General features: G+C 50.7%; 21 non-coding genes across 21 annotated transcripts; all 21 read left to right on the plus strand.

Moving 5' to 3' along the window:
• Positions 1–1,011: 1,011 nt before the first annotated feature.
• On the plus strand, positions 1,012–1,084 carry Trnaa-ugc. The gene has a single exon. It is a non-coding gene; the product is annotated as a tRNA-Ala (tRNA).
• Positions 1,085–1,501: 417 nt separating this feature from the next.
• Trnaa-agc lies at positions 1,502–1,574 on the plus strand. Its single transcript has one exon. It is a non-coding gene; the product is annotated as a tRNA-Ala (tRNA).
• A 1,013-nt stretch (positions 1,575–2,587) lies between these two features.
• Trnaa-ugc lies at positions 2,588–2,662 on the plus strand. Its single transcript has one exon. It is a non-coding gene; the product is annotated as a tRNA-Ala (tRNA).
• A 417-nt stretch (positions 2,663–3,079) lies between these two features.
• On the plus strand, positions 3,080–3,152 carry Trnaa-agc. Its single transcript has one exon. It is a non-coding gene; the product is annotated as a tRNA-Ala (tRNA).
• A 1,013-nt stretch (positions 3,153–4,165) lies between these two features.
• On the plus strand, positions 4,166–4,238 carry Trnaa-ugc. Its single transcript has one exon. It is a non-coding gene; the product is annotated as a tRNA-Ala (tRNA).
• Positions 4,239–4,655: 417 nt separating this feature from the next.
• On the plus strand, positions 4,656–4,728 carry Trnaa-agc. The gene has a single exon. It is a non-coding gene; the product is annotated as a tRNA-Ala (tRNA).
• A 1,013-nt stretch (positions 4,729–5,741) lies between these two features.
• Trnaa-ugc lies at positions 5,742–5,814 on the plus strand. The gene has a single exon. It is a non-coding gene; the product is annotated as a tRNA-Ala (tRNA).
• A 417-nt stretch (positions 5,815–6,231) lies between these two features.
• Trnaa-agc lies at positions 6,232–6,304 on the plus strand. Its single transcript has one exon. It is a non-coding gene; the product is annotated as a tRNA-Ala (tRNA).
• Positions 6,305–7,317: 1,013 nt separating this feature from the next.
• Trnaa-ugc lies at positions 7,318–7,390 on the plus strand. Its single transcript has one exon. It is a non-coding gene; the product is annotated as a tRNA-Ala (tRNA).
• A 417-nt stretch (positions 7,391–7,807) lies between these two features.
• On the plus strand, positions 7,808–7,880 carry Trnaa-agc. The gene has a single exon. It is a non-coding gene; the product is annotated as a tRNA-Ala (tRNA).
• Positions 7,881–8,893: 1,013 nt separating this feature from the next.
• On the plus strand, positions 8,894–8,966 carry Trnaa-ugc. The gene has a single exon. It is a non-coding gene; the product is annotated as a tRNA-Ala (tRNA).
• Positions 8,967–9,383: 417 nt separating this feature from the next.
• On the plus strand, positions 9,384–9,456 carry Trnaa-agc. The gene has a single exon. It is a non-coding gene; the product is annotated as a tRNA-Ala (tRNA).
• A 1,013-nt stretch (positions 9,457–10,469) lies between these two features.
• Trnaa-ugc lies at positions 10,470–10,542 on the plus strand. Its single transcript has one exon. It is a non-coding gene; the product is annotated as a tRNA-Ala (tRNA).
• A 417-nt stretch (positions 10,543–10,959) lies between these two features.
• Trnaa-agc lies at positions 10,960–11,032 on the plus strand. The gene has a single exon. It is a non-coding gene; the product is annotated as a tRNA-Ala (tRNA).
• Positions 11,033–12,045: 1,013 nt separating this feature from the next.
• Positions 12,046–12,118, plus strand: Trnaa-ugc. Its single transcript has one exon. It is a non-coding gene; the product is annotated as a tRNA-Ala (tRNA).
• Positions 12,119–12,535: 417 nt separating this feature from the next.
• Trnaa-agc lies at positions 12,536–12,608 on the plus strand. The gene has a single exon. It is a non-coding gene; the product is annotated as a tRNA-Ala (tRNA).
• Positions 12,609–13,621: 1,013 nt separating this feature from the next.
• Trnaa-ugc lies at positions 13,622–13,694 on the plus strand. The gene has a single exon. It is a non-coding gene; the product is annotated as a tRNA-Ala (tRNA).
• A 417-nt stretch (positions 13,695–14,111) lies between these two features.
• Positions 14,112–14,184, plus strand: Trnaa-agc. Its single transcript has one exon. It is a non-coding gene; the product is annotated as a tRNA-Ala (tRNA).
• Positions 14,185–15,197: 1,013 nt separating this feature from the next.
• Positions 15,198–15,270, plus strand: Trnaa-ugc. Its single transcript has one exon. It is a non-coding gene; the product is annotated as a tRNA-Ala (tRNA).
• A 417-nt stretch (positions 15,271–15,687) lies between these two features.
• Trnaa-agc lies at positions 15,688–15,760 on the plus strand. Its single transcript has one exon. It is a non-coding gene; the product is annotated as a tRNA-Ala (tRNA).
• Positions 15,761–16,773: 1,013 nt separating this feature from the next.
• Positions 16,774–16,846, plus strand: Trnaa-ugc. Its single transcript has one exon. It is a non-coding gene; the product is annotated as a tRNA-Ala (tRNA).
• The last annotated feature ends 14 nt before the right edge of the window (positions 16,847–16,860 follow it).

Consider the following 16,860-nt stretch of genomic DNA (forward strand, 5'->3'; position numbering starts at 1 on the left):
ATTTTTAACACACCAACATGCGCACACTGCCATGCAAGTGGAATAATTCACAGCCAGAAAATGTGTCAAGGCAGATACGAGCCAACGATTAGCAGCCACAATTGGCAAACGTGCTGTAATTCGCACGAAGCACCCTCCTCCCACCACTACACTTAATTTAGAAACAGTACAAGTGTTCCCATAAGATTCTCAAACCTATGTCGCAAAGATCAGCCTTGCGCCGAATTCACAAAAATCCACTGCACATTCCAATTCTTTACGTGCAGTCGGCTGCTACTGGTGTTGCTAGTTGTGACTGCTGATGACAGATGCCGTAGCAATCAATTCATGGAGTGAGTTGTATGTTTTGCGATACTCTGTCTCTGACAAGCAAGCAGAGGTGACATAGGCGCGGACACAGGAGGCTTGCAGCCCCTCGCTGCCTGCAGACACCGAACAGCCACACTAGGAAGGGCGGCCTAAGTCGTAGGCGAAATGTGCTCATTCGCTTGTGTGCGACGTCAAGCTCTAAATAAGGCTGTCACTAGCGTGAGCGTTGCGTGAGCGTCGTGTAAAGTCGGAAAAGTCGTCTGCGTGGGTGAGTGCCATGTTTGGGGAGCGTTTCGTAGTTTGCGCAGTGCAATGGAGACGCGGAAAGTTGTTGTGGCCCAGTCTTTTGCAGTTGGACGACAAGAGTGGTACACAGTAGTAAAGTGCGAGGCAGTGAGTTGGCATGAACAGTCGAGTGCACAATGGGTCTTCAGATGTGCTTGTTACCTCAGGTGCTGTGTGATTGTCGACATGGAGTGAAAACGGACCAACTTGTGACTGTCCCTTCAATTTAAGACGTTAAAAACGGACGGAATTTGCAGTCGTAATACCAGAGCATCGAAACTACTTGGAACTCTTGCGTATATGAACGTGTCCGCGCCTTTGTACTCTGGTCCCTTCACCCCTGCAAACCAACCAACCATCGTGTCCGTGCACATAAGAGTAGCAAAGAACGGAGAACAGCGCAGCTTGGTTGTGCTTGGGGGCGTAGCTCAGTTGGTAGAGCGTTCGCTTTGCATGTGAAAGGTCCCGGGTTCAAGCCCCGGCGCCTCCATGTTTTGTGGTCAGTGCGTGGTAAGTGTTGGTCGCGGCGAGCCTAAAGGCACGCAAGATGTTGCAAAGCCAGCGTCACAGACTCGTATACTGACGTAAGGAGAGCAAAACGTAAATGTGAGGACCGGCTGTTGTCGAGGTGTCATCGAGTGCAAATCTGCCTTAGGTATAACGGCCTAACCTCAATGAAGTCTAGAGAGTGGACAACACGTTCGTCTACCTCAGAGCGTTGGCCGAACGCTATTTTCGACGTCGTGCGTGCCACTTTGATTTTGGCCAACTACGATTCGATACAGAATGCAGGAAACCTGAAAGACACCCTCACGGACACATTGAGAGTAGTGTTTGTCAGCGGAATAATGGGAGTGCAAGGGTCTGTGCCATTGATATGGCTGTATGATAGCGCAGTTCGTCAGCAGGGGGCGTAGCGCAGATGGTAGAGCGCTCGCTTAGCATGCGAGAGGTACTGGGATCGATACCCAGCGCCTCCAGAATTTTTTAACACACCAACATGCGCACACTGCCATGCAAGTGGAATAATTCACAGCCAGAAAATGTGTCAAGGCAGATACGAGCCAACGATTAGCAGCCACAATTGGCAAACGTGCTGTAATTCGCACGAAGCACCCTCCTCCCACCACTACACTTAATTTAGAAACAGTACAAGTGTTCCCATAAGATTCTCAAACCTATGTCGCAAAGATCAGCCTTGCGCCGAATTCACAAAAATCCCACTGCACATTCCAATTCTTTACGTGCAGTCGGCTGCTACTGGTGTTGCTAGTTGTGACTGCTGATGACAGATGCCGTAGCAATCAATTCATGGAGTGAGTTGTATGTTTTGCGATACTCTGTCTCTGACAAGCAAGCAGAGGTGACATAGGCGCGGACACAGGAGCTTGCAGCCCCTCGCTGCCTGCAGACACCGAACAGCCACACTAGGAGGGCGGCCTAAGTCGTAGGCGAAATGTGCTCATTCGCTTGTGTGCGACGTCAAGCTCTAAATAAGGCTGTCACTAGCGTGAGCGTTGCGTGAGCGTCGTGTAAAGTCGGAAAAGTCGTCTGCGTGGGTGAGTGCCATGTTTGGGGAGCGTTTCGTAGTTTGCGCAGTGCAATGGAGACGCGGAAAGTTGTTGTGGCCCAGTCTTTTGCAGTTGGACGACAAGAGTGGTACACAGTAGTAAAGTGCGAGGCAGTGAGTTGGCATGAACAGTCGAGTGCACAATGGGTCTTCAGATGTGCTTGTTACCTCAGGTGCTGTGTGATTGTCGACATGGAGTGAAAACGGACCAACTTGTGACTGTCCCTTCAATTTAAGACGTTAAAAACGGACGGAATTTGCAGTCGTAATACCAGAGCATCGAAACTACTTGGAACTCTTGCGTATATGAACGTGTCCGCGCCTTTGTACTCTGGTCCCTTCACCCCTGCAAACCAACCAACCATCGTGTCCGTGCACATAAGAGTAGCAAAGAACGGAGAACAGCGCAGCTTGGTTGTGCTTGGGGGCGTAGCTCAGTTGGTAGAGCGTTCGCTTTGCATGTGAAAAGGGTCCCGGGTTCAAGCCCCGGCGCCTCCATGTTTTGTGGTCAGTGCGTGGTAAGTGTTGGTCGCGGCGAGCCTAAAGGCACGCAAGATGTTGCAAAGCCAGCGTCACAGACTCGTATACTGACGTAAGGAGAGCAAAACGTAAATGTGAGGACCGGCTGTTGTCGAGGTGTCATCGAGTGCAAATCTGCCTTAGGTATAACGGCCTAACCTCAATGAAGTCTAGAGAGTGGACAACACGTTCGTCTACCTCAGAGCGTTGGCCGAACGCTATTTTCGACGTCGTGCGTGCCACTTTGATTTTGGCCAACTACGATTCGATACAGAATGCAGGAAACCTGAAAGACACCCTCACGGACACATTGAGAGTAGTGTTTGTCAGCGGAATAATGGGAGTGCAAGGGTCTGTGCCATTGATATGGCTGTATGATAGCGCAGTTCGTCAGCAGGGGGCGTAGCGCAGATGGTAGAGCGCTCGCTTAGCATGCGAGAGGTACTGGGATCGATACCCAGCGCCTCCAGAATTTTTAACACACCAACATGCGCACACTGCCATGCAAGTGGAATAATTCACAGCCAGAAAATGTGTCAAGGCAGATACGAGCCAACGATTAGCAGCCACAATTGGCAAACGTGCTGTAATTCGCACGAAGCACCCTCCTCCCACCACTACACTTAATTTAGAAACAGTACAAGTGTTCCCATAAGATTCTCAAACCTATGTCGCAAAGATCAGCCTTGCGCCGAATTCACAAAAATCCCACTGCACATTCCAATTCTTTACGTGCAGTCGGCTGCTACTGGTGTTGCTAGTTGTGACTGCTGATGACAGATGCCGTAGCAATCAATTCATGGAGTGAGTTGTATGTTTTGCGATACTCTGTCTCTGACAAGCAAGCAGAGGTGACATAGGCGCGGACACAGGAGGCTTGCAGCCCCTCGCTGCCTGTAGACACCGAACAGCCACACTAGGAGGGCGGCCTAAGTCGTAGGCGAAATGTGCTCATTCGCTTGTGTGCGACGTCAAGCTCTAAATAAGGCTGTCACTAGCGTGAGCGTTGCGTGAGCGTCGTGTAAAGTCGGAAAAGTCGTCTGCGTGGGTGAGTGCCATGTTTGGGGAGCGTTTCGTAGTTTGCGCAGTGCAATGGAGACGCGGAAAGTTGTTGTGGCCCAGTCTTTTGCAGTTGGACGACAAGAGTGGTACACAGTAGTAAAGTGCGAGGCAGTGAGTTGGCATGAACAGTCGAGTGCACAATGGGTCTTCAGATGTGCTTGTTACCTCAGGTGCTGTGTGATTGTCGACATGGAGTGAAAACGGACCAACTTGTGACTGTCCCTTCAATTTAAGACGTTAAAAACGGACGGAATTTGCAGTCGTAATACCAGAGCATCGAAACTACTTGGAACTCTTGCGTATATGAACGTGTCCGCGCCTTTGTACTCTGGTCCCTTCACCCCTGCAAACCAACCAACCATCGTGTCCGTGCACATAAGAGTAGCAAAGAACGGAGAACAGCGCAGCTTGGTTGTGCTTGGGGGCGTAGCTCAGTTGGTAGAGCGTTCGCTTTGCATGTGAAAGGTCCCGGGTTCAAGCCCCGGCGCCTCCATGTTTTGTGGTCAGTGCGTGGTAAGTGTTGGTCGCGGCGAGCCTAAAGGCACGCAAGATGTTGCAAAGCCAGCGTCACAGACTCGTATACTGACGTAAGGAGAGCAAAACGTAAATGTGAGGACCGGCTGTTGTCGAGGTGTCATCGAGTGCAAATCTGCCTTAGGTATAACGGCCTAACCTCAATGAAGTCTAGAGAGTGGACAACACGTTCGTCTACCTCAGAGCGTTGGCCGAACGCTATTTTCGACGTCGTGCGTGCCACTTTGATTTTGGCCAACTACGATTCGATACAGAATGCAGGAAACCTGAAAGACACCCTCACGGACACATTGAGAGTAGTGTTTGTCAGCGGAATAATGGGAGTGCAAGGGTCTGTGCCATTGATATGGCTGTATGATAGCGCAGTTCGTCAGCAGGGGGCGTAGCTCAGATGGTAGAGCGCTCGCTTAGCATGCGAGAGGTACTGGGATCGATACCCAGCGCCTCCAGAATTTTTAACACACCAACATGCGCACACTGCCATGCAAGTGGAATAATTCACAGCCAGAAAATGTGTCAAGGCAGATACGAGCCAACGATTAGCAGCCACAATTGGCAAACGTGCTGTAATTCGCACGAAGCACCCTCCTCCCACCACTACACTTAATTTAGAAACAGTACAAGTGTTCCCATAAGATTCTCAAACCTATGTCGCAAAGATCAGCCTTGCGCCGAATTCACAAAAATCCCACTGCACATTCCAATTCTTTACGTGCAGTCGGCTGCTACTGGTGTTGCTAGTTGTGACTGCTGATGACAGATGCCGTAGCAATCAATTCATGGAGTGAGTTGTATGTTTTGCGATACTCTGTCTCTGACAAGCAAGCAGAGGTGACATAGGCGCGGACACAGGAGGCTTGCAGCCCCTCGCTGCCTGCAGACACCGAACAGCCACACTAGGAGGGCGGCCTAAGTCGTAGGCGAAATGTGCTCATTCGCTTGTGTGCGACGTCAAGCTCTAAATAAGGCTGTCACTAGCGTGAGCGTTGCGTGAGCGTCGTGTAAAGTCGGAAAAGTCGTCTGCGTGGGTGAGTGCCATGTTTGGGGAGCGTTTCGTAGTTTGCGCAGTGCAATGGAGACGCGGAAAGTTGTTGTGGCCCAGTCTTTTGCAGTTGGACGACAAGAGTGGTACACAGTAGTAAAGTGCGAGGCAGTGAGTTGGCATGAACAGTCGAGTGCACAATGGGTCTTCAGATGTGCTTGTTACCTCAGGTGCTGTGTGATTGTCGACATGGAGTGAAAACGGACCAACTTGTGACTGTCCCTTCAATTTAAGACGTTAAAAACGGACGGAATTTGCAGTCGTAATACCAGAGCATCGAAACTACTTGGAACTCTTGCGTATATGAACGTGTCCGCGCCTTTGTACTCTGGTCCCTTCACCCCTGCAAACCAACCAACCATCGTGTCCGTGCACATAAGAGTAGCAAAGAACGGAGAACAGCGCAGCTTGGTTGTGCTTGGGGGCGTAGCTCAGTTGGTAGAGCGTTCGCTTTGCATGTGAAAGGTCCCGGGTTCAAGCCCCGGCGCCTCCATGTTTTGTGGTCAGTGCGTGGTAAGTGTTGGTCGCGGCGAGCCTAAAGGCACGCAAGATGTTGCAAAGCCAGCGTCACAGACTCGTATACTGACGTAAGGAGAGCAAAACGTAAATGTGAGGACCGGCTGTTGTCGAGGTGTCATCGAGTGCAAATCTGCCTTAGGTATAACGGCCTAACCTCAATGAAGTCTAGAGAGTGGACAACACGTTCGTCTACCTCAGAGCGTTGGCCGAACGCTATTTTCGACGTCGTGCGTGCCACTTTGATTTTGGCCAACTACGATTCGATACAGAATGCAGGAAACCTGAAAGACACCCTCACGGACACATTGAGAGTAGTGTTTGTCAGCGGAATAATGGGAGTGCAAGGGTCTGTGCCATTGATATGGCTGTATGATAGCGCAGTTCGTCAGCAGGGGGCGTAGCTCAGATGGTAGAGCGCTCGCTTAGCATGCGAGAGGTACTGGGATCGATACCCAGCGCCTCCAGAATTTTTAACACACCAACATGCGCACACTGCCATGCAAGTGGAATAATTCACAGCCAGAAAATGTGTCAAGGCAGATACGAGCCAACGATTAGCAGCCACAATTGGCAAACGTGCTGTAATTCGCACGAAGCACCCTCCTCCCACCACTACACTTAATTTAGAAACAGTACAAGTGTTCCCATAAGATTCTCAAACCTATGTCGCAAAGATCAGCCTTGCGCCGAATTCACAAAAATCCCACTGCACATTCCAATTCTTTACGTGCAGTCGGCTGCTACTGGTGTTGCTAGTTGTGACTGCTGATGACAGATGCCGTAGCAATCAATTCATGGAGTGAGTTGTATGTTTTGCGATACTCTGTCTCTGACAAGCAAGCAGAGGTGACATAGGCGCGGACACAGGAGGCTTGCAGCCCCTCGCTGCCTGTAGACACCGAACAGCCACACTAGGAGGGCGGCCTAAGTCGTAGGCGAAATGTGCTCATTCGCTTGTGTGCGACGTCAAGCTCTAAATAAGGCTGTCACTAGCGTGAGCGTTGCGTGAGCGTCGTGTAAAGTCGGAAAAGTCGTCTGCGTGGGTGAGTGCCATGTTTGGGGAGCGTTTCGTAGTTTGCGCAGTGCAATGGAGACGCGGAAAGTTGTTGTGGCCCAGTCTTTTGCAGTTGGACGACAAGAGTGGTACACAGTAGTAAAGTGCGAGGCAGTGAGTTGGCATGAACAGTCGAGTGCACAATGGGTCTTCAGATGTGCTTGTTACCTCAGGTGCTGTGTGATTGTCGACATGGAGTGAAAACGGACCAACTTGTGACTGTCCCTTCAATTTAAGACGTTAAAAACGGACGGAATTTGCAGTCGTAATACCAGAGCATCGAAACTACTTGGAACTCTTGCGTATATGAACGTGTCCGCGCCTTTGTACTCTGGTCCCTTCACCCCTGCAAACCAACCAACCATCGTGTCCGTGCACATAAGAGTAGCAAAGAACGGAGAACAGCGCAGCTTGGTTGTGCTTGGGGGCGTAGCTCAGTTGGTAGAGCGTTCGCTTTGCATGTGAAAGGTCCCGGGTTCAAGCCCCGGCGCCTCCATGTTTTGTGGTCAGTGCGTGGTAAGTGTTGGTCGCGGCGAGCCTAAAGGCACGCAAGATGTTGCAAAGCCAGCGTCACAGACTCGTATACTGACGTAAGGAGAGCAAAACGTAAATGTGAGGACCGGCTGTTGTCGAGGTGTCATCGAGTGCAAATCTGCCTTAGGTATAACGGCCTAACCTCAATGAAGTCTAGAGAGTGGACAACACGTTCGTCTACCTCAGAGCGTTGGCCGAACGCTATTTTCGACGTCGTGCGTGCCACTTTGATTTTGGCCAACTACGATTCGATACAGAATGCAGGAAACCTGAAAGACACCCTCACGGACACATTGAGAGTAGTGTTTGTCAGCGGAATAATGGGAGTGCAAGGGTCTGTGCCATTGATATGGCTGTATGATAGCGCAGTTCGTCAGCAGGGGGCGTAGCTCAGATGGTAGAGCGCTCGCTTAGCATGCGAGAGGTACTGGGATCGATACCCAGCGCCTCCAGAATTTTTAACACACCAACATGCGCACACTGCCATGCAAGTGGAATAATTCACAGCCAGAAAATGTGTCAAGGCAGATACGAGCCAACGATTAGCAGCCACAATTGGCAAACGTGCTGTAATTCGCACGAAGCACCCTCCTCCCACCACTACACTTAATTTAGAAACAGTACAAGTGTTCCCATAAGATTCTCAAACCTATGTCGCAAAGATCAGCCTTGCGCCGAATTCACAAAAATCCCACTGCACATTCCAATTCTTTACGTGCAGTCGGCTGCTACTGGTGTTGCTAGTTGTGACTGCTGATGACAGATGCCGTAGCAATCAATTCATGGAGTGAGTTGTATGTTTTGCGATACTCTGTCTCTGACAAGCAAGCAGAGGTGACATAGGCGCGGACACAGGAGGCTTGCAGCCCCTCGCTGCCTGTAGACACCGAACAGCCACACTAGGAGGGCGGCCTAAGTCGTAGGCGAAATGTGCTCATTCGCTTGTGTGCGACGTCAAGCTCTAAATAAGGCTGTCACTAGCGTGAGCGTTGCGTGAGCGTCGTGTAAAGTCGGAAAAGTCGTCTGCGTGGGTGAGTGCCATGTTTGGGGAGCGTTTCGTAGTTTGCGCAGTGCAATGGAGACGCGGAAAGTTGTTGTGGCCCAGTCTTTTGCAGTTGGACGACAAGAGTGGTACACAGTAGTAAAGTGCGAGGCAGTGAGTTGGCATGAACAGTCGAGTGCACAATGGGTCTTCAGATGTGCTTGTTACCTCAGGTGCTGTGTGATTGTCGACATGGAGTGAAAACGGACCAACTTGTGACTGTCCCTTCAATTTAAGACGTTAAAAACGGACGGAATTTGCAGTCGTAATACCAGAGCATCGAAACTACTTGGAACTCTTGCGTATATGAACGTGTCCGCGCCTTTGTACTCTGGTCCCTTCACCCCTGCAAACCAACCAACCATCGTGTCCGTGCACATAAGAGTAGCAAAGAACGGAGAACAGCGCAGCTTGGTTGTGCTTGGGGGCGTAGCTCAGTTGGTAGAGCGTTCGCTTTGCATGTGAAAGGTCCCGGGTTCAAGCCCCGGCGCCTCCATGTTTTGTGGTCAGTGCGTGGTAAGTGTTGGTCGCGGCGAGCCTAAAGGCACGCAAGATGTTGCAAAGCCAGCGTCACAGACTCGTATACTGACGTAAGGAGAGCAAAACGTAAATGTGAGGACCGGCTGTTGTCGAGGTGTCATCGAGTGCAAATCTGCCTTAGGTATAACGGCCTAACCTCAATGAAGTCTAGAGAGTGGACAACACGTTCGTCTACCTCAGAGCGTTGGCCGAACGCTATTTTCGACGTCGTGCGTGCCACTTTGATTTTGGCCAACTACGATTCGATACAGAATGCAGGAAACCTGAAAGACACCCTCACGGACACATTGAGAGTAGTGTTTGTCAGCGGAATAATGGGAGTGCAAGGGTCTGTGCCATTGATATGGCTGTATGATAGCGCAGTTCGTCAGCAGGGGGCGTAGCTCAGATGGTAGAGCGCTCGCTTAGCATGCGAGAGGTACTGGGATCGATACCCAGCGCCTCCAGAATTTTTAACACACCAACATGCGCACACTGCCATGCAAGTGGAATAATTCACAGCCAGAAAATGTGTCAAGGCAGATACGAGCCAACGATTAGCAGCCACAATTGGCAAACGTGCTGTAATTCGCACGAAGCACCCTCCTCCCACCACTACACTTAATTTAGAAACAGTACAAGTGTTCCCATAAGATTCTCAAACCTATGTCGCAAAGATCAGCCTTGCGCCGAATTCACAAAAATCCCACTGCACATTCCAATTCTTTACGTGCAGTCGGCTGCTACTGGTGTTGCTAGTTGTGACTGCTGATGACAGATGCCGTAGCAATCAATTCATGGAGTGAGTTGTATGTTTTGCGATACTCTGTCTCTGACAAGCAAGCAGAGGTGACATAGGCGCGGACACAGGAGGCTTGCAGCCCCTCGCTGCCTGCAGACACCGAACAGCCACACTAGGAGGGCGGCCTAAGTCGTAGGCGAAATGTGCTCATTCGCTTGTGTGCGACGTCAAGCTCTAAATAAGGCTGTCACTAGCGTGAGCGTTGCGTGAGCGTCGTGTAAAGTCGGAAAAGTCGTCTGCGTGGGTGAGTGCCATGTTTGGGGAGCGTTTCGTAGTTTGCGCAGTGCAATGGAGACGCGGAAAGTTGTTGTGGCCCAGTCTTTTGCAGTTGGACGACAAGAGTGGTACACAGTAGTAAAGTGCGAGGCAGTGAGTTGGCATGAACAGTCGAGTGCACAATGGGTCTTCAGATGTGCTTGTTACCTCAGGTGCTGTGTGATTGTCGACATGGAGTGAAAACGGACCAACTTGTGACTGTCCCTTCAATTTAAGACGTTAAAAACGGACGGAATTTGCAGTCGTAATACCAGAGCATCGAAACTACTTGGAACTCTTGCGTATATGAACGTGTCCGCGCCTTTGTACTCTGGTCCCTTCACCCCTGCAAACCAACCAACCATCGTGTCCGTGCACATAAGAGTAGCAAAGAACGGAGAACAGCGCAGCTTGGTTGTGCTTGGGGGCGTAGCTCAGTTGGTAGAGCGTTCGCTTTGCATGTGAAAGGTCCCGGGTTCAAGCCCCGGCGCCTCCATGTTTTGTGGTCAGTGCGTGGTAAGTGTTGGTCGCGGCGAGCCTAAAGGCACGCAAGATGTTGCAAAGCCAGCGTCACAGACTCGTATACTGACGTAAGGAGAGCAAAACGTAAATGTGAGGACCGGCTGTTGTCGAGGTGTCATCGAGTGCAAATCTGCCTTAGGTATAACGGCCTAACCTCAATGAAGTCTAGAGAGTGGACAACACGTTCGTCTACCTCAGAGCGTTGGCCGAACGCTATTTTCGACGTCGTGCGTGCCACTTTGATTTTGGCCAACTACGATTCGATACAGAATGCAGGAAACCTGAAAGACACCCTCACGGACACATTGAGAGTAGTGTTTGTCAGCGGAATAATGGGAGTGCAAGGGTCTGTGCCATTGATATGGCTGTATGATAGCGCAGTTCGTCAGCAGGGGGCGTAGCTCAGATGGTAGAGCGCTCGCTTAGCATGCGAGAGGTACTGGGATCGATACCCAGCGCCTCCAGAATTTTTAACACACCAACATGCGCACACTGCCATGCAAGTGGAATAATTCACAGCCAGAAAATGTGTCAAGGCAGATACGAGCCAACGATTAGCAGCCACAATTGGCAAACGTGCTGTAATTCGCACGAAGCACCCTCCTCCCACCACTACACTTAATTTAGAAACAGTACAAGTGTTCCCATAAGATTCTCAAACCTATGTCGCAAAGATCAGCCTTGCGCCGAATTCACAAAAATCCCACTGCACATTCCAATTCTTTACGTGCAGTCGGCTGCTACTGGTGTTGCTAGTTGTGACTGCTGATGACAGATGCCGTAGCAATCAATTCATGGAGTGAGTTGTATGTTTTGCGATACTCTGTCTCTGACAAGCAAGCAGAGGTGACATAGGCGCGGACACAGGAGGCTTGCAGCCCCTCGCTGCCTGCAGACACCGAACAGCCACACTAGGAGGGCGGCCTAAGTCGTAGGCGAAATGTGCTCATTCGCTTGTGTGCGACGTCAAGCTCTAAATAAGGCTGTCACTAGCGTGAGCGTTGCGTGAGCGTCGTGTAAAGTCGGAAAAGTCGTCTGCGTGGGTGAGTGCCATGTTTGGGGAGCGTTTCGTAGTTTGCGCAGTGCAATGGAGACGCGGAAAGTTGTTGTGGCCCAGTCTTTTGCAGTTGGACGACAAGAGTGGTACACAGTAGTAAAGTGCGAGGCAGTGAGTTGGCATGAACAGTCGAGTGCACAATGGGTCTTCAGATGTGCTTGTTACCTCAGGTGCTGTGTGATTGTCGACATGGAGTGAAAACGGACCAACTTGTGACTGTCCCTTCAATTTAAGACGTTAAAAACGGACGGAATTTGCAGTCGTAATACCAGAGCATCGAAACTACTTGGAACTCTTGCGTATATGAACGTGTCCGCGCCTTTGTACTCTGGTCCCTTCACCCCTGCAAACCAACCAACCATCGTGTCCGTGCACATAAGAGTAGCAAAGAACGGAGAACAGCGCAGCTTGGTTGTGCTTGGGGGCGTAGCTCAGTTGGTAGAGCGTTCGCTTTGCATGTGAAAGGTCCCGGGTTCAAGCCCCGGCGCCTCCATGTTTTGTGGTCAGTGCGTGGTAAGTGTTGGTCGCGGCGAGCCTAAAGGCACGCAAGATGTTGCAAAGCCAGCGTCACAGACTCGTATACTGACGTAAGGAGAGCAAAACGTAAATGTGAGGACCGGCTGTTGTCGAGGTGTCATCGAGTGCAAATCTGCCTTAGGTATAACGGCCTAACCTCAATGAAGTCTAGAGAGTGGACAACACGTTCGTCTACCTCAGAGCGTTGGCCGAACGCTATTTTCGACGTCGTGCGTGCCACTTTGATTTTGGCCAACTACGATTCGATACAGAATGCAGGAAACCTGAAAGACACCCTCACGGACACATTGAGAGTAGTGTTTGTCAGCGGAATAATGGGAGTGCAAGGGTCTGTGCCATTGATATGGCTGTATGATAGCGCAGTTCGTCAGCAGGGGGCGTAGCTCAGATGGTAGAGCGCTCGCTTAGCATGCGAGAGGTACTGGGATCGATACCCAGCGCCTCCAGAATTTTTAACACACCAACATGCGCACACTGCCATGCAAGTGGAATAATTCACAGCCAGAAAATGTGTCAAGGCAGATACGAGCCAACGATTAGCAGCCACAATTGGCAAACGTGCTGTAATTCGCACGAAGCACCCTCCTCCCACCACTACACTTAATTTAGAAACAGTACAAGTGTTCCCATAAGATTCTCAAACCTATGTCGCAAAGATCAGCCTTGCGCCGAATTCACAAAAATCCCACTGCACATTCCAATTCTTTACGTGCAGTCGGCTGCTACTGGTGTTGCTAGTTGTGACTGCTGATGACAGATGCCGTAGCAATCAATTCATGGAGTGAGTTGTATGTTTTGCGATACTCTGTCTCTGACAAGCAAGCAGAGGTGACATAGGCGCGGACACAGGAGGCTTGCAGCCCCTCGCTGCCTGCAGACACCGAACAGCCACACTAGGAGGGCGGCCTAAGTCGTAGGCGAAATGTGCTCATTCGCTTGTGTGCGACGTCAAGCTCTAAATAAGGCTGTCACTAGCGTGAGCGTTGCGTGAGCGTCGTGTAAAGTCGGAAAAGTCGTCTGCGTGGGTGAGTGCCATGTTTGGGGAGCGTTTCGTAGTTTGCGCAGTGCAATGGAGACGCGGAAAGTTGTTGTGGCCCAGTCTTTTGCAGTTGGACGACAAGAGTGGTACACAGTAGTAAAGTGCGAGGCAGTGAGTTGGCATGAACAGTCGAGTGCACAATGGGTCTTCAGATGTGCTTGTTACCTCAGGTGCTGTGTGATTGTCGACATGGAGTGAAAACGGACCAACTTGTGACTGTCCCTTCAATTTAAGACGTTAAAAACGGACGGAATTTGCAGTCGTAATACCAGAGCATCGAAACTACTTGGAACTCTTGCGTATATGAACGTGTCCGCGCCTTTGTACTCTGGTCCCTTCACCCCTGCAAACCAACCAACCATCGTGTCCGTGCACATAAGAGTAGCAAAGAACGGAGAACAGCGCAGCTTGGTTGTGCTTGGGGGCGTAGCTCAGTTGGTAGAGCGTTCGCTTTGCATGTGAAAGGTCCCGGGTTCAAGCCCCGGCGCCTCCATGTTTTGTGGTCAGTGCGTGGTAAGTGTTGGTCGCGGCGAGCCTAAAGGCACGCAAGATGTTGCAAAGCCAGCGTCACAGACTCGTATACTGACGTAAGGAGAGCAAAACGTAAATGTGAGGACCGGCTGTTGTCGAGGTGTCATCGAGTGCAAATCTGCCTTAGGTATAACGGCCTAACCTCAATGAAGTCTAGAGAGTGGACAACACGTTCGTCTACCTCAGAGCGTTGGCCGAACGCTATTTTCGACGTCGTGCGTGCCACTTTGATTTTGGCCAACTACGATTCGATACAGAATGCAGGAAACCTGAAAGACACCCTCACGGACACATTGAGAGTAGTGTTTGTCAGCGGAATAATGGGAGTGCAAGGGTCTGTGCCATTGATATGGCTGTATGATAGCGCAGTTCGTCAGCAGGGGGCGTAGCTCAGATGGTAGAGCGCTCGCTTAGCATGCGAGAGGTACTGGGATCGATACCCAGCGCCTCCAGAATTTTTAACACACCAACATGCGCACACTGCCATGCAAGTGGAATAATTCACAGCCAGAAAATGTGTCAAGGCAGATACGAGCCAACGATTAGCAGCCACAATTGGCAAACGTGCTGTAATTCGCACGAAGCACCCTCCTCCCACCACTACACTTAATTTAGAAACAGTACAAGTGTTCCCATAAGATTCTCAAACCTATGTCGCAAAGATCAGCCTTGCGCCGAATTCACAAAAATCCCACTGCACATTCCAATTCTTTACGTGCAGTCGGCTGCTACTGGTGTTGCTAGTTGTGACTGCTGATGACAGATGCCGTAGCAATCAATTCATGGAGTGAGTTGTATGTTTTGCGATACTCTGTCTCTGACAAGCAAGCAGAGGTGACATAGGCGCGGACACAGGAGGCTTGCAGCCCCTCGCTGCCTGCAGACACCGAACAGCCACACTAGGAGGGCGGCCTAAGTCGTAGGCGAAATGTGCTCATTCGCTTGTGTGCGACGTCAAGCTCTAAATAAGGCTGTCACTAGCGTGAGCGTTGCGTGAGCGTCGTGTAAAGTCGGAAAAGTCGTCTGCGTGGGTGAGTGCCATGTTTGGGGAGCGTTTCGTAGTTTGCGCAGTGCAATGGAGACGCGGAAAGTTGTTGTGGCCCAGTCTTTTGCAGTTGGACGACAAGAGTGGTACACAGTAGTAAAGTGCGAGGCAGTGAGTTGGCATGAACAGTCGAGTGCACAATGGGTCTTCAGATGTGCTTGTTACCTCAGGTGCTGTGTGATTGTCGACATGGAGTGAAAACGGACCAACTTGTGACTGTCCCTTCAATTTAAGACGTTAAAAACGGACGGAATTTGCAGTCGTAATACCAGAGCATCGAAACTACTTGGAACTCTTGCGTATATGAACGTGTCCGCGCCTTTGTACTCTGGTCCCTTCACCCCTGCAAACCAACCAACCATCGTGTCCGTGCACATAAGAGTAGCAAAGAACGGAGAACAGCGCAGCTTGGTTGTGCTTGGGGGCGTAGCTCAGTTGGTAGAGCGTTCGCTTTGCATGTGAAAGGTCCCGGGTTCAAGCCCCGGCGCCTCCATGTTTTGTGGTCAGTGCGTGGTAAGTGTTGGTCGCGGCGAGCCTAAAGGCACGCAAGATGTTGCAAAGCCAGCGTCACAGACTCGTATACTGACGTAAGGAGAGCAAAACGTAAATGTGAGGACCGGCTGTTGTCGAGGTGTCATCGAGTGCAAATCTGCCTTAGGTATAACGGCCTAACCTCAATGAAGTCTAGAGAGTGGACAACACGTTCGTCTACCTCAGAGCGTTGGCCGAACGCTATTTTCGACGTCGTGCGTGCCACTTTGATTTTGGCCAACTACGATTCGATACAGAATGCAGGAAACCTGAAAGACACCCTCACGGACACATTGAGAGTAGTGTTTGTCAGCGGAATAATGGGAGTGCAAGGGTCTGTGCCATTGATATGGCTGTATGATAGCGCAGTTCGTCAGCAGGGGGCGTAGCTCAGATGGTAGAGCGCTCGCTTAGCATGCGAGAGGTACTGGGATCGATACCCAGCGCCTCCAGAATTTTTAACACACCAACATGCGCACACTGCCATGCAAGTGGAATAATTCACAGCCAGAAAATGTGTCAAGGCAGATACGAGCCAACGATTAGCAGCCACAATTGGCAAACGTGCTGTAATTCGCACGAAGCACCCTCCTCCCACCACTACACTTAATTTAGAAACAGTACAAGTGTTCCCATAAGATTCTCAAACCTATGTCGCAAAGATCAGCCTTGCGCCGAATTCACAAAAATCCCACTGCACATTCCAATTCTTTACGTGCAGTCGGCTGCTACTGGTGTTGCTAGTTGTGACTGCTGATGACAGATGCCGTAGCAATCAATTCATGGAGTGAGTTGTATGTTTTGCGATACTCTGTCTCTGACAAGCAAGCAGAGGTGACATAGGCGCGGACACAGGAGGCTTGCAGCCCCTCGCTGCCTGCAGACACCGAACAGCCACACTAGGAGGGCGGCCTAAGTCGTAGGCGAAATGTGCTCATTCGCTTGTGTGCGACGTCAAGCTCTAAATAAGGCTGTCACTAGCGTGAGCGTTGCGTGAGCGTCGTGTAAAGTCGGAAAAGTCGTCTGCGTGGGTGAGTGCCATGTTTGGGGAGCGTTTCGTAGTTTGCGCAGTGCAATGGAGACGCGGAAAGTTGTTGTGGCCCAGTCTTTTGCAGTTGGACGACAAGAGTGGTACACAGTAGTAAAGTGCGAGGCAGTGAGTTGGCATGAACAGTCGAGTGCACAATGGGTCTTCAGATGTGCTTGTTACCTCAGGTGCTGTGTGATTGTCGACATGGAGTGAAAACGGACCAACTTGTGACTGTCCCTTCAATTTAAGACGTTAAAAACGGACGGAATTTGCAGTCGTAATACCAGAGCATCGAAACTACTTGGAACTCTTGCGTATATGAACGTGTCCGCGCCTTTGTACTCTGGTCCCTTCACCCCTGCAAACCAACCAACCATCGTGTCCGTGCACATAAGAGTAGCAAAGAACGGAGAACAGCGCAGCTTGGTTGTGCTTGGGGGCGTAGCTCAGTTGGTAGAGCGTTCGCTTTGCATGTGAAAGGTCCCGGGTTCAAGCCCCGGCGCCTCCATGTTTTGTGGTCAG

The sequence above is a fragment of the Schistocerca piceifrons genome, unplaced genomic scaffold (genome assembly GCF_021461385.2).
Source record: "Schistocerca piceifrons isolate TAMUIC-IGC-003096 unplaced genomic scaffold, iqSchPice1.1 HiC_scaffold_454, whole genome shotgun sequence".
NCBI lineage: Eukaryota > Metazoa > Arthropoda > Insecta > Orthoptera > Acrididae > Schistocerca > Schistocerca piceifrons.